A 22,155-nucleotide genomic window follows, 5' to 3' on the forward strand; every position below is an offset into this window, starting at 1 on the left:
TTCTCTTGGAAGGCAGTTAAGCATCTAAAGTAGGATTAGAGGTGGCATATTCCATTAATCAATACCACTGAACAGTTTGAATAAATATTATATCTTGTACCTTCTACCCAAATGGTATCTGTAAGCTTTACAAATATTGATTTGCCCCCACCAGACCCATTTGTGGCAGGTATTATTCTTCCCATTTTAAAGACACCAAGTCATCAATATATGAACTTTTCTAAGGCCGCATTGTTGGTACAGCTAGACTACAAGAGTTTTTCTGGAATACTAGAGGTATCCCGGAAAAACTCTTCCATGTCCAGGGATGCATCCAGGGTTGTATTTGCTCTTCCGCTTTTTTTTTCTGGAAAAGCAAACGCACTCTTTTGGAAGCCCCTGTATTCCTCATTCAAAGAAAAATAAGGGTGCTTCTGAAAGGGGGGGGGAGGTTCCGACATTTGTGTCTTCCAACAAAAGGATCAAAAAAAGCTACACAAAACGTGGAGTGCATTTTGCGTAGCTTTTTTTTAAAAAAAGTGGCAGTGTAGCTGTACCCTGTGGCAGCTCCAGGAAAAGACCTCATTTCTCACTGACTCTTTCGCCTGGGTATTAGCTACAGGGACATCCTTTCTTGAGCTGTTATTCTTCCACACTCTTATATGAATGTATATGGAGATGTGGGCCTGCAATTAAGACCGGAAATAAGAGGAAATTAGTACATGAAACTGGGAGAAGTGTCAGAAAGTTGGATTCTCATTAAGAAATAAATACGTTGATTAATAATCCATATTTACTTCTCTTCCCTGGTTCTGTCATCCCACTCCTACCATCCTACAGCTCAACATGACTACTGTATCCTATGTATCATAACTCTTCTGAATGGCTTCTGTTCATTTCTAAACGGGGCACCCCAATCAATGGGCAACAATTTGCTTTGTTTTTAATTTTTATCTGTTGTTTCCTTTGCATCTGCTTAGCCCACCATGGTAGAATGTGTTCAAATGCTAAGGCATCTGATTCAGTGAGAGTTAAATGGGAAAATCACCTGATCCTCATTATTGTTTTTATGTTTGTATGGTTGCATTCTGCAGAGAAGTGCTGTACTTTGGGAGCCTAAAATTGGAGCATCCCAGGCAACTAGAAGATATTGCATTAACCCCCAATTCCTCCTGTCCCTGTGCCATTGCCATAGTTATCAATGCATTGTTAGATGTTAAGGCAGCAGTAACTGTCCTTCAGGGACCTTTAGGACCACATTCTCTGCTGTGCAGATTTTTTGCTTGGCTCAGCAGAGAGCAGAAGCCATCAGGGAGCCAACTAAAGCCCCAGAACATGCTAGTGCAGTCCCACCAGCTGGCAATGGTCCCCAAGGAACTATCTGCCAGCTGAAGATAGCTAGAATGATACGTGCATCCAGCTTGTCCATCCCTGTCCAACATCCTCCCTGTGCCAGGGCGTGCAAGAAGAGAGGCACAGGAACCAGCTACATCCTCTGGGAACTCCCACACACTGGGAAAATCCCCAGCTAGGGGATTGTGGCCGGTCCCCCTTCTCTTTGTGCTTCATCAGTCATGAAGACAGTAGAACAGACCAGAGATTCTGATCTTTACTATTTCACAGATTCACATAAGCCCGGACATTAATATTGGATGCAATTGACTAATTTGAGATCGATATTAATTTCCTTTTAAAGTAAATGCCAGAAGCTGAAGAAGATAGCAACCTTTAGGCACTTTAGCAGAAAGGGCTGCATAATAAAGCACCACAAAGAACAATAATATCTTAGTGGTTGTGGGTGGGAGGGCTGTGGTTAAAAGTACTGTTTGCATAATGACTCCCTTTGGTCTCTGCTATCTGAGGGAAGGTCAAATTTGACATGGAGGGATCAAATGACTAATAATCCAGAAATAGATTAGTATCAGCGGTAAGGGGAAGTGTAACACCAACAGATACCGGTTGTCGGAGAGCGTTGTGACTGGGGGGTGCCTGAGGTAGCTCTTACTGGAAATACCAAGGTTAGAGCAGAATGCAAAAAGGAGAGCAGATACTCCAAGACTGGTGAGTAAAACTGAAATTATTCTTTCCAAACAGTCATAAATTGTGCTTCTGACCCTCCCCCCTCCCCTGGTTATCAAGAAGCAAAAAGAAATCACACAACGCTCTTTATTGCCTTTGAGTTTTCTGGCTCCCAATCAGCACTTAGGTCCAGTATAGTGAGAAGTTATTTTAAAACTCTGCTCACATGGACAAAATGTTGTTTTGACCTCAAGGGGCCAGCCACATTACTAGGTCAGTGAAGATTTAGATCTTACCCAAATTACCATGCTGCCAGCCAATCCTTTAGTTTCTAAAACTAAAGGTTTATTATAAAGGAAAAAGAAAGAACAAGAAGAGAGATGTTAAGTGGTCAGTCTCACATACAAAATCTTACATACAAAGACTTCAAAGTCCATCAGAGTCTTAGCAGTATTGGTAAGTTTGCTGGCTTGAAAGTCCCTCTGGAACATTCAGATGGGATGGGTCATTCAGTCCATTTTTTAGAGCTTTGTTTGTAGAAAGGTTACCACAGAGGGTATGTCTACACTACCCTCCTAATTCGAACTAGGAGGGTAATGTAGGCATACCGCACTTGCAAATGAAGCCCGGGATTTGAATTTCCCGGGCTTCATTTGCATGAAGCCGGCCGGCGCCATTTTTAAATGCCAGCAGTTTGAACCCCGTGCTGCGCGGCTACACGCGGCACGGAGTAGCTAGTTCGGATTAGGCTTCCTAATCCGAACTAGCTGTACTCCTCATGGAATGTAGCTGTATTCCACGAGGAGTACAGCTAGTTCGGATTAGGAAGCCTAATCCGAACTAGCTACTCCGTGCCGCGTGTAGCCGCGCGGCACGGGGTTCGAACTGCCAGCATTTAAAAATGGCGCCGGCCGGCTTCATGCAAATGAAGCCCGGGAAATTCAAATCCCGGGCTTCATTTGCAAGTGCGGTATGCCTACATTACCCTCCTAGTTCGAATTAGGAGGGTAGTGTAGACATACCCGGAGGTATGAAGCAGTAATGAAGACAATATGGAGAAGATGCAGCTACTTTTATATTCCTTTGCCATGTGACCCATACTTCCTTTGTCCCAAACACAAGCTACCCAGCACATGGCCTGGAAGCCTTAGAGTTCTGTCCTGAGGCATGCCCCTATATGCCTGCTGAGTCATAAGACATTTTCCTGGCCTTCTCTCAATAGATCAGTTGAATAATTGGTTGTTCTTGATGGGCCATGAAGCAGGCTAGGCTGTGGATCTATGGGTGTCACCTAGAAGCATAGCACAAGTTTTGTAATATTGACTCACATACATATACAAAACCCAACATACAAAGGTAGTACAAACATAGAAATGAGTTTATCATATTTGGTAGATGACAACATGTTTGTAGATATCTTACATGGCATATTTAACATAACTCATTGTCGTCCTATAATATTGATATTCATAATATCCTATATAGTGTCCCCCACATTCCATACAGCATCACAGCTGGGATCAAACCCGTGGTTAAATGCATGAGGCTTTACTGCATGAGCCAAAAGGGACATGGATCTTAGTGGAACCTGTAGAGCAGACTCATTGATTTCTTTCAAAGTAGTCTCAGTGCCACTAGATGAGACAGAACACCATGCCCAGGAGGTTATAGAAGCACTCCAGAAAAAGTTGGGGACTCCTGGTAATGGGGTGAGACATCCTAGACAAGAGACTTTTGACCCAGTCCCATCTACCAGCTGCCATATACCTAGCTCTGTATTGCTTAGCAAGTCTTCAGGACACATAGGGCAAGTCTACACAGCAGGGCAAAAGTCAAATTCAGATACGCAATTTCAACTATGTTTAATTCGATTTTTGGCACTGTTTACACAGCAGGAAGTCGAAGGAAGAATGCTCTTCCTTTGACTTCCCTTACTCCTTGTAAAATGAGGGTTACAAGAGTCAGAGTAAGAAGTCCTCCAATTCACCATTATTTCGAAATAATGCCTTGCTGAGTAGATATGCATTTTGTTATATCAAAATAACGTCAGTTATTCTGAAATAATGCTGCTGTGTAGACTTACCCTTGGGGAATGGTGGATAGTGCAGAAGCCTACAAGATATCTTAGTAGAGACAATCTGGTTGCTTAGAACCAAATTCAATTCTGTACAATAAGAAAAAAGTTCATAAAATCAAATACGAAGGCTATGTCTATACTGTGCTGTTTTGTGCAAGAAATATGCAAACGAAGCAAAGCATAGAATATTGCAGTGCCAGATTTGCATAATTACTGAGCAGCCATTTTTTGTGTAAGAGGCTTTTGCGCAAAAAGGAGCCGTCTACATGGCTCCTTTTTGCGCAAAACCCCCCTCTTGTGCAAGAGCTGTTCTTCCTGAAAAAAAGCAGAAGAACAGCTCTTGTGCAGCAGAGGGTTTTTGAGAAAAAAGGAGCTATGTAGATAGCTCCTTGTTGTGCAAATGCCTCTTGTGCAAAAAGCAGCTGCTCATTAATTATGCAAATGGGGCTAGCAATATTCCATGCTTCACCTCATTTGCGTATTTCTTGCGCAAAAAACAGTGCAGTGTAGACGTAGCCCAAATGTTTTATTTTATGTCCTTTTTTAAAAAAAATGTTTCAATGGAAAAATTGCTGGGTTTGGATTTGAACATTCCCTGTTGTATTTGCAGTGCAAACATTGCATGGTTGTTTATGTGCATGAGAGTCAAAAATAAAAGCGATTAAACTTTTTTTATTGGCCAGAACTGAGAACATTTTTTTCAAAAATAAAAGCTGAAAAATACTGAAAATTAGCCTCTCGAAGCCAGAAGTCAACAGAGTGATTCCACTCTATACCAGATGAGGATCTGGCTTTTAAAAGCAAGTTCATGTTCAATAATCTGAGATTTTTCACCCTGATAAAGAGTTTTTTATATATGACAGTGGCTGTAAATAGTTCTTTTTTTGTTGTCTTATCTACAACTTGGAACACAACCCATAGTGTGTTTTAAAGTAGTTTCTCCCTTGCTGATATGATAAAAGATGGTGAAGATGCTTTGGTGCTCTGGCAAGTCTGTATGATACAAATGGTAGGTTATTGCATTTCACTTTATTCATAGATACCCACCTACCCTCCCTCCCTCCCTCCCTCCAAAAAGGCTCATTATCTTGCAGTTAATATAGGATGTCATAGCTTGAAAACTGTCAAACAAGGGCAGAGGGGATTATGTGTACCTGCTGTTGTGTTTACTTCACAGGTTGCCTGTGTGGAGCATAGACTGTGTTTTAAGGCTCTTAATGAGCTGGGTCCCAGATAATTTCCTCTTCTTCTGGACTCCTGAAGGCCAAAGGGATGAAGCTATAGGAGCTGGAAGGCTTGGAAGACAAGATTAAGTCTCTGTCCCTTAGCCTATGGCTCTGAAACCATTCCAAAATTTTCCTCTTGGTGTTAGAAGAACCATGCAGCTAACCTCTTTTAAAGCAGGTTTAAAGCTATTTTTATTTCAGAAGGCATGTGGCATGACATGTTGCTATTATACATAGTTCAGATGGCAAATTTTGTTGTAAAAGCTCCTAAAACCAATACTTTTGCAGTGCTAAAATCATAGAATCATAGAATACTAGAACTGGAAGGGACATCAAAACATCAAGTCCAGTCCCCTGCCTTCATGGCAGGACCAAGCATGCTCTATATCAGTGATCCCCAAACTTTTGGGGCTGCCGGGAGCCCGGGGGCGGGGCTGCGCATACGCCGCACGTTCAGGGGTGGCACAGTGCATGTGCCATGAGCCCGGGACAGGCACCGCGCATGCGCCGGGTGCCCAGGGCGGGGGTCGCGCATGCCCCGGGTGCAAGAATGGCAACAGCAGACAGGATCAATGTGCCCTTTTGAATCACCAGACTCTGGAACAGATAACACCTTTGCCCCTCTCTCGTCAGCGAGCCTGCAAATAGTTTCTACCTGTGTAAATTCTGCCATTTCCATACACAAATGATAGTGCACAAAACTTTCACAAGTGTCTATGTGCACCAATTTGGACATGCAGCAATAGGAGCCAGATTTTTAGTATTTGTTGTTCTTAGTGTGAAGATCTGTAGTATTGCTGCTAACATAGGAAAACATGTTTTATGGGATAAACATGTTTTACAGGATATTTATCTTGACATTGTCCCTATTATGCAATATAGGCTTTTATTCTGTATTAATTTCATTTTAAAGTCCCTAAAGTCATCATGTGTAAACACTATTTACAGCAAAAGTATCATTATTTAAAATACTCTTAGAAAGAAATCCATGAGCTCCTAAAGCCATTTCCGTTTGACGCTTTGTTTACTTTTTTCAGTAAGCTGAACTTTATTCCTTATTTCTAGTTGTCACTTTTGATATGTACCATCTTTCTGAATTACACTTGATAAGCACTTGCTGAGGACATAAGCTATCAGTTTGGTAGTTACGATCTCCCAGAATTCAATATTTTTGGCTTAAGATCAAAAGATGACAAATATCTTGAAAGAAGACAGAAGCTTTATTGTTGCTATTTGAGGATATCAGCATGTCTAAAGCAGAGTTGAGCTGTAAACTACCCTGCTATTTGAGACGCATATTTCCATCCTACGTGTACACTTAGGCTTGATAATTTTGCACATCTTTATTCAGAATAAAAGATGTTCTGTTGTACTGCTGATGTTGTCCACTCAGTGAAATCTGACAGTCAGTATGGTTACTCTCCTTGAGGCATTTGAAAACTTCACCAGGGAAATACTGCTGCCAGAGGCACATTTTAACTGGCACAAAAGAAAAATCAGGTACTGAATCTGAAAACATCTGAAAAAGAATAAATAAGAGACTAGAATAATCGGGCTGGCATCCACAAAAGCCTTTCATGGGCAAAAGGAGTGAGTTATTTGACAAAGTTCAACGTGACGTGTTCAACTATGTGAATACTTTGTGTGGTTGTGCAAGCATTTTCAGAGCCTTTCCCTCCAGGATGTTACTCCTAATTTCAGACTCTTCCCGCACTTGGCAGATTTAGGTTCTATCTACAATGGTCCCTAATTGTGTTAGCTCAGGGTTTCCCTGCCTCTGTGGGGTACCAGGGTAATCCAGGGGAGAAGGAGGGATAGAGGAGAAGGGCAGAACAGCTGGAGCAGGAAAGGCTCCATGCTTTGGATCTGTCCTTTCTTTCCTCAGGACAAACATAGTCCTTTGAAGGTGGTTTAAGCTCCAAGATCCCTGCCTCACCTGTTCTTACGGCAGCCATTAATGCAACTTCAGAAAGTGGCCTGTGTGCCCAGAGCTGTGGGCCAAAGCAGCAGACCACAATCCCATGCTTCCCTTGGCTTCTCTGCTCTAATGGGATTGAAGCTGCCAGAGCAGATGGACCTAGCCTCTTGCATCTACCAATGGATTCCTCTTCCCCGTGCCAAGCAATATGTAACTTTCTGGTGACTAGGGCAGTGGGGTTCAGCAGCCACCACAGTGAGAGAAGTGTGACAGAAAGCAAAAAACACCCAGTAGAGCACAAAGAAAGGAAAAAGAAGAGAAAATGCATGTGGATAGAACAAAAATGGGAGAAAAGGGCACTGAGTAAGGCAGGAGAAAGAAAAACCTATTTATTTTCTTATCTGTACTACACTGGTATTCTCGATGTGATATTTGGGCTATTAAGCTGTTGTCCCATTTTACAGATGTGGTAAAAGAGGCTATGTCTAGACTGCAAGCCTCTTTCAAAAGCGGATTTTTCGAAAGATACTTTTGAAAAAGACTCTTTCAAAAAAGAGCGTCTAGACTACAGCCAGTACTTTCGAAAAAGCACAAGTTGCATGACATAGCGCCTTGTTTCGAACGAGGTTTTCCACGGTCAAAAAAACTGCCGTGTTCTTTTGATTTACTTTCAGGGGAAGTTTTTTTCGAAAAAAGGCCACTTTTTTCGGAAAAAGCCCTGTAATCTAGAGACACCCTGATATGCAGACAGGTGAAAGTCTCTGGCACAGAAAAAGTCACTGGAACAGGAAAGAACAGAACCTGGAACCAGATTCTGACTCCTCTTACAATCCCTTCTCACTGATCCAGTGGTGTACGGGGCAGTAAAAAGAGCAGGAAATAGGAAGAATTATACCAGGGGACTTACAGAGCTGCCATAAGTGGCTTTAGAGTCTCACTTCTTCAGACCCCATCATATTAGGGATATATAGGAGCAGAGGAGTGTTGGGGCCAAAACAGGAAGGGGCCAGAGTGCTTTTGTGCTCTCTCAATTATGAGCAGGCTGTATCTTAACTGAATAGCTGCAGTTGCCTGTGTACATGCATCATATTCAGCACATCTGTGTGCAATTGTAGCAATTGCTCTTTGTATTAAAGTGGTTCCTAGAGGGCCCACCTGAGGTAAGAACTCTATTTATGTTGGGTGCTAGAGAGTGAGGCTACATCTAAACTACCAGAGGTATCCCGGAAAAACTCTGTCACATCCAGGGAATGCGTCTGCTCTTCCACTTTTTTTTGGCGGAAGAACAGACACGCTCTTTCAGAAGCCCTGTCTTCCTCATTCCATGAGGAAAAAGGGCTCTTCCGAAAGAGGAGGTTTATCCGAAATTTGGCCTTGTGTAGACGGGCTAGATTTTGGAGAAGCCTCTTCCGACAAAATTATCAGAAAAAGGTACGCAAATTGTGGAGCACAATTTGCATACCTTTTTCCAATAAAACTTTGTAGTCTAGACATAGCCTGAGAGACAGTCTCTGGCCCTGTCCTTTTCCTCAGTGACCCAGTTCAAATGTTGAGTCTCTGAGCTGGAACCATATTACAAAAGAAGACAGCATATTTTTGGCTTTATTCACACTTTTGTAACAGGGCAAAGGTGATGGAACTGAAAACCCAGGATCTGATCAGAAGAATAATTTGGTCTTGGCTTACACTCACTTCTTGTGGTTTTGTGGGCAAAGAAGCCATGAGTCCTCAGGGGAGACTTATGGCTGTAATCCATCCAAAGACTTAAGCACACATAAACTATATATGTGAGTAGGCCCCGTAAAGCTAGCCATGTGCACTAGTTTTTGCAGGATTAGGTCCCTGAGCCTTAACAGAAAGAATTATTCATGTTCAAATGTATTAGCTATTTATATCACCCATGTTTTTATCATTATACTTATGCATAATTACATTTTCATAATATGTTTAGCCTCTGGTGGAAGAGTGGTTATTTACGGTAGGTCTATCTTTTGAGGCAATACGTAAGCCATGGCTATGTATTTATAAAGACAAACAATGTGATTCACTAGGAAAAAATTAAGAAACATGTGGAATAAATATATCTTTAGAACTCCTCTCAGGAGAAGAGGCGTTGTTATGTTAGTATTCCCGGACACTGAAAACTTTTATTAAATTCTGATTCTAATTAAAGATGTAGCAAATTGCTCAAAGGTAGTTCCATATTAGCCCATAAAACAATGGAGAAACGTATGCTGAAGTATCATATCAACTGAACTGTTTTTAGAATTGATTCAATAGTGTAATTTGAGAATCCAATATACACCCATACAAACAGGGATACAAACATTGGCATATGTATATGCAGGGCTAAAAAATTTTAAAGCGTGCATTAGTTACTTTGACTGAAGAATATAGAAAAGTAAAAAATACATGTTAGTCCAGGACAAAGGGTATGTCTACACTACCCCGCTAGTTCGAACTAGCGGGGTAATGTAGGCATACCGCACTTGCAAATGAAGCCCGGGATTTGAATTTTCCGGGCTTCATTTGCATAAGCGGGGAGCCGCCATTTTTAAATCCCCGCTGGTTCGAACCCCGTGTAGCGCGGCTACACGGGGCTCGAACTAGGTAGTTCGGACTAGGTTCCTATTCCGAACTACCTAGTTCAAGCCCCGTGTAGCTGTGCTACACGGGGTTCGAACCAGCGGGGATTTAAAAATGGCGGCTCCCTGCTTATGCAAAGTGCGGTATGCCTACATTACCCTCCTAGTTCGAACTAGGAGGGTAGTGTAGACATACCCTAAGGTTTTGCTTTTTTCTTCTGAAAGGTTGTAGCAGTGATTAAATGAGTTCTGAAAACCAGATCCCGGACCTTGTTAGGATGGAAGGCTGGCCTTGTGCTTGAGGCATTAATTGTGATTCAGGGAACCTGGGATCAGTTTTTGGCCATGCCTGAAACTGTGGGCAAAGCATATAATCTCACTTTACTTCAGTACCCATTTATGAAGTGGAGATAATACTTCTTTGCTCGTGTCCAGTATCTGTTAGCCCAGACTTGGCAAAGCTTCATCCCTTTTTAGGATGATTTAAGGTAAATATGCATTCATCCAATGCAAATTTGGTAGAATCTCCATCCCTAGAGGTTTTTAAGTCTCGGCTTGACAAAAGCCCTGGCTGGGTTGATTTAGTTGGGATTGGTCCTGCTTTGGATAGGGGGGCTGGAGTTGATGACCTCCTAAGGTCTCTTCCGGCCCTATGATTCTATGATTCCATGATCCAGTGACACAAATAGATTTAAACAGGTGCAAAGGATCTGGACCTACAGATTTTACATGTGTTAAAATATCTCCTTGTTTATACTGTTATTCTTTATGCCAAATAGAAAATAAATACCTTAATTATTCATACAAATCTGCCAAATTTAAAAAATAACCGAGCAAAAATATCCTCTTTTTGACAGCTCATATCAGGTGAGATTATACTTGCCAAAATCTTACTATATATTTTAGAAATGTGCATCTGTCTGTGTCTGTCTGTCCATCCATCTGTGAATCTCTTTGTTCAAGAACTCCTTCTAAGTGCTTAGGGGTAGCCGAGTTAGTCTATAAAGTGCTACCAGACTATTTGTTGGTTTTTAAGTTTATCCTGTACAGGCTAACAAAACATTTAGATGGTATCATGAGCTTTTGTGGGCACAGCCCTTCTTCATCTGAAGAAGTGGACTGTGCTCACAAAAGCTCATGATACCATTTAAATGTTTTGTTAGTCTGGTAATACTTTAAAGACTATTTGTTGTTTTTTAAGTTCCTCCTAAGTGGCAAGAGCTAGGATTACCAAATTTGGTATGCAGCTTCCTCTCATCATAAACTGAAACAAGGTCAGGGTTTGGTTGTGCCAAGACAATGGGATGTTCCTGGAATTTGATTGTTTCTCATAAAATGGAAAGGGTGGGGTCTGGAAGGAGGGAGTCATAGGTACGTTTAGACTCCAGGCTTTTGTCGACAGAGGCTTTTGCCGATAAAGAGCGTCTAGACTAGGCCCTGGAGGTTTTTCGCCTTCCTCTGTAGCATTGGGCACAGATCACAGCTGGAGGATGCTCTGCATCTTGGGGTCTTCAAAGTATTTGAAGGGTTCAATATCTGAGATATAGGTGAGAGGATTATTCTGGGAGGGGTGGGTGAGATTCTGTGGCCTGCACTGTGCAGGGGGTCAGACTAGATGATCATAATGGTCCCTTCTGACCTTAAAGTCTATGAGTCTATGACTACAGCCAGTTCTGTCAACAAAGCAAGTCTAGATGCTCTCTTTTGAAAAAGCACAGTGTGTATGCAATAGTGCCTTTTGTCGACAGAACTCTGTCGACAAAAGGCGTTATTCCTCATAGAATAAGGTTTACCACTGTCGACAAAACTGCCGCATTCTGTCGACTTACTGTCGACAAAACTTGGCGGCAGTGTAGACGCAGGTATAGTTTTGTCGGCAAAAGTCCACTTTTATCGGCAAAACCCTGTAGTCTAGACACACCCATACTGTAGAATGACCACAGGGAGGCAGCAAGGGGGCAGAGATGGGTACAGGACAGCTATAAACCCACTGGGCCAGCAGAGAGTAGAGGTGGAGAAAGGGACAGCTTTTTACTATATATTTCTGTTTGTGTGTCTGTTTGTCTGTGTGTCTGCCTGTTCCCCAGCTGGGGAACATGTACCCTTCCCCCAGATGTGCCCACTGCAGCAGCTATGGATGAGTGCTTCTCACCGGTCCCCGAACTGCTGCAGTGACATAGGGTTAGTGTTATCCTCTCTACCCAGGGCAGTCTGCATACTGAATCCTTCATTCACAGCCCCACCCCTGCTGGGTGAGTTTAATAAAAACTTAAACTTGAGTAAAAGACTCAAGCAACATTGGATAAATCTTCTAAAAAGCAATAAAAGATATTACAGTATAGCAGAATGTCAATTTATAAAGACTAAAAAAGACCAAGATATATTTCAGATAAGCCTTTATATCTTGGAGGAGCATTAATATAACCTAAGAAGTTGGGGCTGATGAGAAAAACTCCACAGTTTGTTTTTTGAAAATCCCAAAAAGTTACTTGTAAAATCAAGTAATGAATATCAATTCAGTTCTGTGAAAAATAAAATATGGATATTAGCTCTTCCTTTTGCTCATTAGATCTAACACTCATGCAATGATAGTTATAAACCTTTAGCATCACAGGTTAGAAACAGATTTTTTTTAAATGAAATTGTAAACAGATTAATTTATTTTGGTAAATCATTCTGCCAAGCAGGAAGAAGTTCACTGCTGGGTAGTTTAACCCTAAGGTACTAAATAGTGATAGAAATGTAGCCGTGTTAGTCTGGGGTAGCTGAAGCAAAATGCAGGACAATGTAGCACTTTAAAGACTAACAAGATGGTTTATTAGATGATGAGCTTTCGTGGGCCAGACCCACTTAAGTGGGTCTGGCCCACGAAAGCTCATCATCTAATAAACCATCTTGTTAGTCTTTAAAGTACTAAATAGATTTGCATCAAGGAAATGTTTGTCTACTAATGTACTAAAGTAAATAGAACATTGAAAACATGTACCTATTATAGGTGAGTTTTTAAAGTATGTTGGGAGAGAATTGCAAATTTGTGGTGCAGCAATTTTTAAAAAATGCAAATGCTAAAATTGGTATCAGTAAGACAAAAGCCTGGAGAGCTCCGGAGGTTGGAAATCTCACTGGCAGTGGTGCTTTTGGACTGCTTCAGCACAGCTGTACAAATGGTCACTTGAAATGAAATTTGTTTCTATCTTTGGTCTCTCTAGTTGCTGTGTTAGAATTCAATCTGGTTCAGTGAAATATCAACAGCTGATCTCCCTCTCTCTGCAGAACACCTTCATATTGCATTTCATCCTTCACCTACCGATTAACTCACAGCAAACAGAGGAACCAGTAGGTTTGTTTATTTTTTTAATTGTCTTGCAATAATGTCTCTGAACTGGCCACCAGAATACATTGGCTCCATGAACTGTGATACATTATTAAATATGACATATTAGAAAAGATCCTCAGCCAGATCCTCAGCTGATGTAGATCAATGTAACTCTATTAAAATTATTTCTATTATGCTTATTTTCACCAAGTGAGGATCTGATGCAGAGTTTGTATTTTATGAAGGTGGACCAAATTAATTCAATAATATTTTTATACTAAAGTTAGCTATAAATTCTATACCTGATCTATGAAACAAAACACTCTATTTACAGTGCTGCAGGGCTGACCTAAGCATTCACTGTAAAGTATATTTAGAGTGGTGTGGGATTGGGATTACATGAACTATACATTCACCTCCTATATTTTATAGTATGACCTGGGTGACAGCCATTATCATCAGATACTGATTAAACAAGTAAAATAAAAAGTCTTCAAAATGAGTCTTTTGGGGATTAGATGGGTGGGAAGGGTCATGAACAGATGTCAGTGGGCCAGAGCCACCCTACCTGCTAAATAGGTAAGGAGTCCTTGCTAGAATAGTAGGAAGTTTTGGCAGGGTTCCTGGTGTGGGAAAATTTGACATTGATTTATTGTATTGTATGCCTTAGGGATCCTGTCAAACTTGGATGGACTGAGAGAGTGCTCATCTTCCCAGAGGACTAAATTACATGCCGAGAGGATAGTGTGTTTATGTTTGAGATGCTCATGTAGAAAATTGATAACACAGATTTCCTTTTGGGATTACGGGTGTGTTAAGAGGTTATCATGCCGTACAGCAGTCTGTGCGGGCACAGAGGCTTGTCACTTCTAAAAGGGAACCTCCCTGGGTTCTCACTGGGAATAAAGACTCTGCCGGAGTTTATACAAAAGGGGTTTTATATTTTAGGTAATGCAACACAAGGCACTATTAAAAGTGAAAGAGAAACCCTAGCCTAGTGGTTTGGGTGCAGTCAAGAGTCCATCATTAGGAGAATTTATTAGAGAAAGATTGCATTGGGCTTTTGTAAAAGTCAGCAGCCATGGGTGGAAATTAGAGATGGATCTGAACCAAACCACTTAGAGCTCTGGGAAAATGTGGCTCTGCATCTGTATGACATGGCTTTGATTTATCTCATGTGTATTACCTTCCTGACATATAAAGCATTCATAAGTAGGCCTGTTGATGGGGGATAAGAGGGCAACTCCCAGGGTATGTCTAGACTACAGGCTTATGTTGACATAGAGCGTCCAGACTACATTGCTTTGTCGACAAAGCGATCAGTTTTGTCGAAATAAGAGTGTCCAGACTGTGGGACGCTCTGTCGACAGAAGAAGGCACCCAGAAGTGCTTCTGAAAGGTCACGGGGAAGCCATAAAGCCCAGGCACTGCTACATGCTCTTTGCACAGACGCGTGCTTAAAGGGATACTCCTGGACAGCCATTCCTCTGCTCCTGCTTCTAGCTAGCCAACCTTTACAGGAAAAGCAAAGCTTCTGCAGTTTTCCTGGCTCTGGTTGTCTTGCTTTGTCGGACACCACAGCTGTGTGTTATCTGGTTTGTCTGTTTGTGTGTTTGTCTGTTTGCTTCTGTGTTTGTTTGCTTGTTTGTTTGCTTGGGTTTGACTTTTTTGTTTTTTGTTTGTTTGTTTGTACTTTTGTTCTTGTGTTTGTTTGTTTCTTTTGTTCTTTTGTTTGTGTGTATTTTGACTTTTTGGGCATGGAGCCTGAGCTGCCCCTGGGCAGGCGATGGCCCCACTACGTACTGAATCCTGAACCCAGCTTTGAGCCTTGCTGCCCTTGCCCCCCAACTTCTTCCTGGAGAGGCGGGTTTGGAGGCTGGACACCAGTTCGGACTGGTGGGACCGGCTAGTGCTGCAGCAGTGGGACGACGATCAGTGGCTCAGAAACTTCTGGATGCGGAAGGCCACCGTCCGGGAGCTTCCTGGCTCACCCCTGCCCTGCAACACCAGGACACCTACTTGCGGCCTGCCATCCCCCTGGAGAAGCGCGTTGCCATTGCGCTCTGGAAGCTAGCCACCCTCGACAGCTACCGCTCCGTGGAGCATCAGTTTAGTGTAGGGAAGTCAACCGTCGGGGCCACCTTGATGGAGGTAAGTCCATCAGGGAACAGTCCAGGGGGGCAGTCAGGACCAGGCACAGGGAATTGGGTAGCATAGGTAGAAGCCCTCTCAGCCTTACCCCATCCGTGCCCCGCCCCATCGAGCAGCACAGTACATAAATAAGAAGGGCTACTTCTCTATGGTGCTGCAGGCTCTGGTCGACTACAGGGGACAGTTTACCCAATGTTTGTGTCGGGTGGTCAGGCTGGGCACACGATGCCCGTGTGTTCAGGAACTCATACCTGTACCGCAGGCTGCAAGCTGGGGCATTCTTCCCAGAGAGAAACCTGGCAGTCGGGGATGTGTAGATGCCTACATGCATAGTGGCCGATGCGACCTACCCTCTCATGCCCTGGCTCATGAAGCCCTACACCAGCCACCTGGATGAGAGCAGGGAACTGTTCAACTCCCGCCTCAATAGCGCTCGCTTCCAGGTGGAGTGCGCCTTTGGCCATTGGAAGGGCAGGTTTAGGTGCCTACTGACGCGGCTGGACATGGGGGAACACAACCTCCCCGATGTGGTTGCAGCATGCTGTGTGCTGCACAACCTCGTAGAGAGGAAAACTCTAGTACACTTTATTTTCTAAAACAGACATTTTTATTTTTCTCTGAATCAAAGATTTATTTTCATTTGTTAAAAAAACAACAGTTAAATAAAGTGCTTAAAAAAATGCGTCCCTCAGTTTGTGTCACTGGTGGGAAGGGGGAATGTGAACTTGGAAGTGGGGAGGGAGGCTCAGGGCTGAGGGGACTGCCTGGAGGCCGAGCTCCTGCTGCTTTGGCTCTGGCGGCCTTGTTGCGCCTGGCTGCATGTGTGGGATGCCACAGAAGGGGGCTGGGAAGGAAGTGGGGCTGGGGCTGGGGCTGGGATGGCAAGGGCAGAGGAGGGGGCAGGGGCAGAGGAGGGGGCAGGCTGAGGAGGAGGGGCAGGAGCAAGCAAAGGACCGGGGAAGACCATGGCCTCTTCGATGGCAGCACAGATGTCCCTGTGCTGCTGGGCAAATTCGAGCAGCCTCTGCCTCCAGCCTCCTTTCCATGGAGTCCTTCATCTCTTGGAGGACTCCAAAGTGCTGGGACACTAGCTCTAAGTAGCTGCGCCAGTGCCTACGGGTGCCCTGCAGCCATCTGGGTGGTGGGGCAGGTTGGGCGCCCCCCTCCTGGTCAGCTGGTCCGGCTGTGGAGGACAAGAGGGAAAAGTCGTCTGTCATGCATGCTTACCCTTTCCCTGAGAGGGCATGCCCTCCTTCTTCTCATCAGGCAGTGTCTGTGCTAGGGTCAGAGGCTGCTCATGTGCGTCTCAGTAAGGCATGGTGCGGCCTGGCCTTCAGCCACGGCCTCCCTGGAGCCCAGGCGGTGTGCAGGCCACCGTCGTGCCCCCCTCACGCATCCCCCGTGGCTGAGCAGCACGGAGAAGTGTCGGGCCATGGTTGGGGTTCCCACAGAGTGCTGAGAGGCCTGCAGCTGTGAGGCAATTCCAGCGTCTCCAGCCCATGCCTGCATGTGTCATCCCTGCCTGCAGGAACAAGTGGTGCCTAGCAGCTGTGTGAGTGCAGGGGGGTAGCACGGCCCTCCCTGAGGGCGACCATCAGTGTGCCACTTCCTTCCCCTGGGCCGTGCTCAGCATGACATGTCACAGCGCTGCACCGTTCCCTTTGCTCCCGCCTGCCCTGCCCTGTGTTTGTTGGACCCTTACAGCACTCACCTGATGTTCCCTCCCCAGTGTCCGAGGTGGTCTGGGAGGCCTCCTGTGTCTGGGTGCCTGGCTCCTGGGTGCTCTGGGTGCCGTCCTCCTCCTCTTCTTCCTCCTCCTGGAGCTCCTGGTCCCCCAGCAGGTGTTCTGGCCGCTGTAGAACCGGAGTCTCCAGCCCAGACTCCACAAGCCTCTCAGGAGGCAGAGGATCCCCTGCCCCCAGGATCCTGTCCAGGTCCTCATATTACTCACAGGAGTGCGGCCTTTCCCCGGAGTGGGAGCTGTGCTCACGGGCCCGGACGTACCCCTGCCTCAGCTCCTTCATGTTGGCTTGGACCTGCTCCAGTGTGCAGGGATAGTGGCCTTGTTTGGCCAGCTCTTGGTGCCCCGGGGTTCCCGGGGGGATGATTCCCTGGAAGGGCCAGAGGGGTCTTGGGGGGCTTGTCCCTGTGACCTGGCTCACCCAGAACTGAGCAGCACAGTCCTGGTCTGCTCTGGAGCTCGCTTGCTGCCAAAGTGCTGCTCCTGGGTGCCTGTGCCTTTTAAAGATGGCTACGGGCAGGAACAATAGAGTTGCAAGCTGTGGTAGGAGTGTCCACCAGCGGTTCTCCCTGGAGGCCTTTTATGTCGACATAACTTTTCCCCTGCGTCCACACTGCTGTTTTGTCGACAGAACGACATCGACAAAGGAGTTAATCCTCGTAGAATGAGGTTTACATACGTCGACAAAACTGCTGAGTTTTATCGACGTTATGTCGACATAACTCAAAGGCAGTGTGGATGCAGGTTTAGTTTTGTCGACAAAAGTCCACTCTGGTCGACAAAACCCTGTAGTCAAGACACACCCCCAGTGTCCTGCCATTCAAAAGGCGCTGGTGCTCCTGGCCACTGCCACTATTGCAACTGCAGTGGCAGCCAGAGCCCCAGGCCCTTTAAATCACTGCTGGAGTCTCCAGGCAGTGCTGAAGGACTAGCAGCAACACTCTGCCCCCAATACTCCTACAGTAGGTGTTTGGGGGGGAGGTGGAGTCAAGGGGCAGCCAGGCTAATGGTTTGGGAAGACAATGCCTTCTCTTACCTACTGTACCCACCACCCCTGCCCTCCCAATCTCACCCAAGAACGCGGCAATTCTGTTGGCTCCCTTGTACATAAGAACATAAAGACAACCATAATGGGTCAAACCAAAAATCCATCTACTCCATAATCTTGGCTTCTGACACTGGCCAATCCCAGGTGCTTCAGAGGAAATTAACGGAACTAATCATCAATTGACACATCTCCTGTCACCTATTCCCAGCTTCTGGCAAACAGAGACTGGTACAAATCCCTGCCCATCCTGGCTAATAGATAAATATATGAAGGATAGACCCATCAATGGCTAATTCTTTTTTTAACCCTGTTATGTCTTGGCCTTCACAATATCCTGTCAAAGAGAATGCAATATGGGAAGGCATAGCACTATTTTAGCTCCTCAATTTGTTAGTACTATTACCATTTATCCTCTTTTATGGATGAATTAAGGACTCAAGTCCACAAGAAATAAGCATAACGGCCTGCCCTTTCATCCCACAAAAGAGCAGGGAATCAGGCTCTACATATTTGTTGAGACCCTAATTCTCAACATCATTTTAAATTGGCTTAGACCTGAACACAGTCACAAAGAGATGAAGACACCTGAAGGACTGTAAGCAAAGAGCAATGATAATTGTTAATGTATCAAGTTGAGCTTAGACATCTCATGATGCACTTATCTAAAACCACAAACATAAATTGGGAGGAAGAAGCTGGTACAGCAGTAATACTGTCAGATTGGGTGGTGAAAATGGACCAAATATTAGACATGGGTTTGCAATGTAATAGTGTAACAAAAATGATCAATAGAGAGTTGAACTGCTTACCCAGAGGCACCACACTGTACAGTAAAAAGGGTCTAATTGGCTTTGTGTTGTTGCTAAACCCTTTCCTCCCCTTTTTTCTCTCTCAATGTTTTTATAGATTCAACACCTTTTCCTGTTTCTCAACTCACCCTAAATCTATGCACTACTGGGCATCCAGAGAGACCCTTGAGGCCATAGAAAGCTGAGCACTATGAGACAAAGGAACAGAATTGACCTGTTCATCTGTACTTATGCTTGCAATCCTGTACACTGTAGGTTATGCAAGCTGGGCTAGAGAATGGAAGTAGGTGACTTTTCTTGCAGGTGTAACGGCACATTTGTGGGCAGCATGTAGTTCTAAGCTCTTGCAACTTTCCCTAGGCACATTGAATCTGTCCTGTGCACAGTGCAAATAGTCTTCCATAACCTGGTGTCTGCCAGACTAGGAAACACTTTGCCATCAAACAGACCGTTGCTTAGATTCTTCACATTTTTTCAGAGTTTCAGAATGATTGGAATCTGCCTGTGTTCTCGAGTCTGCCAGTCCCCCGGTACAGTATGTAATAGTTTGTTTTGCATGGGGCCCATTGGGTTTTAATGGCTCAGATGCAAGTACAAGCTGATGCTGTCTGTTTTCAAGCTTGGCGCTGTGATACGCTTGACAGTTACATATGAATATTAGCCATCTGTAGGATATGATGATATAGTTACAATTTCTTTTTTGGTGGACCCAATCATTGCTGAACCATGTTTACTTGTGAACTCTACAGTCATGAATTTAAATGAATGCTTCAGAACATTATTTTGCATATTTGGCCAGCTCTACTGAGAACAGATAAATAAATACATCTATTTTAAAAAATGTTGAGAGGAATGGATTGCAGATAATTGCAATTCAGATAGAGAGTTCATCTGAATTTTGGATTACTGAGAATTTGAATATAGATCTAGGGTTCAAAATCTGTAGTGAACAAATGTAATGTAACCATTCTGGATATCTTTAAAGATTTGTACTAATCAGAGTTCCTATAATGCCTTACCTATAATGCATTAATCTACATGTAAATCCCAGGTTAGGTAACAAAAATGATTTTAGCATGGGCCTAAACTACCTTATATTGAATGTTACTTTACATCACCACATCACTATAAGGTATGACTTAATTGGTACTCATAGAATCATAGAACTGGAGGGCTGGAAGGGTCTTCAAGAGGTCATCTAATCCAGCCCCTTGTGCTGAGGCAGAATCAATTACACCTCAACCATCCCTGCAGGTATTTATCCAACCTGTTCTTAAAAACCTTCAATGATAGGGATTTCAGAGACTCTCCTGGAAACCTATTTCAGTGCTTAACAGTTAGGGTATGTCTACACTACAGCGCTAATTCAAACTAAATTAGTACGAATTAGTTAATTCTAACTAAGCTAATTCGAATTAGCACAGCTAGACTTAAAAACTAGTTTGAATTAGCGTTTTGCTAATTCGAACTATCATGTCCACACAGAGTGGACCCTGAACAGAGGTTAAGGATGGCCGGAAGCAGTGCCGGCAGGGCATCAGATGAGGACTTAGAGCGTGGAGCTGCTGTCTCAGGCTAGCCGAGGGCTGTGCTTAAAGGGACCCGACCCCCACCCCAGACAGACAGTTCTCAGGGTTCCCCGCTTGCAAAGCAGTCCTGGCTTGGAGTGCCCTGAGTGCCCACATCACAGCACTCGGCCATCACCCTGGCTGCACTTGCCACAGGCTGCCATCCGGGGGAAGGGAGCAATCGGGGGGCTGCAGGAGAACTTCCACACCAAGAAGCCCGCAGAGCCAGCCCAGTCCTCCCCATCGGGGGCACGTGCCCCATTCCTCCTTCACCTCCATCCACTTACCCTTCCCTAGCCCCCCTTCCTGATGTATAAAATAAAGAAAATGTGTGGTCAAAAATAGAATCTCTCTTTATTGAACAAAACTGGGGGAGACTGGGAAAAAGAGGTGGGAGAGGGGAAGAGAGAGGCTGGGAGAGGGGAGGGCAACTAAAATGATCAGGGGTTTGGAACAGGTCCCATATGAAGAGAGGCTAAAGAGACTGGGACTTTTCAGCTTAGAGAAGAGGAGACGGAGGGGGATATGATAGATGTCTATAAAAGCAAAAGTGGTGTGGAGAGGGTGCATAAAGAAAAGTTCTCCATTAGTTCCCATAATAGAAGGACTAGAGGACACCAAAGGAAAGGAATGGGTAGCAGGCTTCAAACTAGTAACAGAAAGTTCTTCTTCACAAAGCAAATAGTCAACATGTGGAACTCCTTGCTGCAGGAGGCTGTGAAGGCTAGAACTAGAACAGAGTTTAAAGAGAAGTTAGATCAAGTCATGGAGGTTGGGTCCATGGAGTGGTATTAGCCAGGGGGTTGGAATGGTGTCCCTGGCCTCTGTTTGTGGAAGGCTGGAGATGGATGTCACGAGACAAAGGGCTTGGTCATTGTCCTCCGTCCAGCCCCTCCAGGGTACCTAGTGTTGGCCGCTGTCGCCAGACAGGCCACTGGGCTAAATGGACCTTTTGTCTGACCCAGTATGGACATTCTAAGCTCAGGGTCGGGGGTCTCAGTGGACCACCCTGATTTTCATGCCAACCTGCTCCTGGGTGGCCAGGCTGGCAGCTATCCTGCCCTAGACGGCCACTTTCCTGTGCCTAGTGCGGAAGTCGTGGACGAGGTCCACGATGTCTGCACTAGACCAGGCGGGCGCCTGCCTCTTGCGGTCCTGGGCAGGCTCCCGGGAGCCGCCAGCCTGGTCCCGGGAAGAGGCGGAGGGCTGGGTGGCAGCGGGTGGCTGGCTCGAGCCGTGCCAGGTGCAGGGTCTGCTGGCTGGGTGCTGGCAGGCTTGCACCTGGCACTGGCACCGTAGCCAGCCCGTGCCCCTTTAAGGGCTCCCGGGGCCGGGAAGGGGGCAGTAGAGTTTCCCTGGTGTTGGGCCACCAGGGAAAGCTGGGGAGGGCTAGCCTCCCACTAGTTTGAATTAAGTGGCTACACAGCCCTTAATTCGAACTAGTAAGTTCGAACTAGGCTTCCTCGTGGAATGAGGTTTACCTAGTTCGAACTAAGCGCTCCATTAGTTCGAATTAACTTTGTAGTGTAGACATACCCTTAAAGAGTGAAATCTTGCAGTCCATCTACTCTTGGGCTGGATCTCCAGAGGGAAGGCCCCCCTGGTTTCCAACCATGTTAACAAGCCAAGCTATGTTTGGCACCTGTTAAATCCCTTTCTTCCAGGGATCTGTGATCCAAGCAAGCTCCTTACAAACAAAGTGTTATTTATCCACCGAA

General features: G+C 44.8%; 1 long non-coding RNA gene across 2 annotated transcripts; it reads left to right on the top strand.

Moving 5' to 3' along the window:
- Nucleotides 1-1,908: 1,908 nt before the first annotated feature.
- LOC142829983 (uncharacterized) lies at nucleotides 1,909-20,503 on the top strand. Of its 2 annotated transcripts, XR_012904976.2 has the most exons (4): nucleotides 1,909-2,040; nucleotides 5,253-5,479; nucleotides 13,014-13,140; nucleotides 18,967-20,503. It is a non-coding gene; the product is annotated as an uncharacterized LOC142829983 (long non-coding RNA). The 2 variants fall into 2 exon arrangements; XR_012904974.2 differs by lacking the exon at nucleotides 5,253-5,479 and having other exon boundaries at nucleotides 1,910-2,040.
- The last annotated feature ends 1,652 nt before the right edge of the window (nucleotides 20,504-22,155 follow it).

The sequence above is a fragment of the Pelodiscus sinensis genome, chromosome 6, assembly GCF_052426305.1.
Source record: "Pelodiscus sinensis isolate ZL-2025 chromosome 6, ASM5242630v1, whole genome shotgun sequence".
NCBI lineage: Eukaryota > Metazoa > Chordata > Testudines > Trionychidae > Pelodiscus > Pelodiscus sinensis.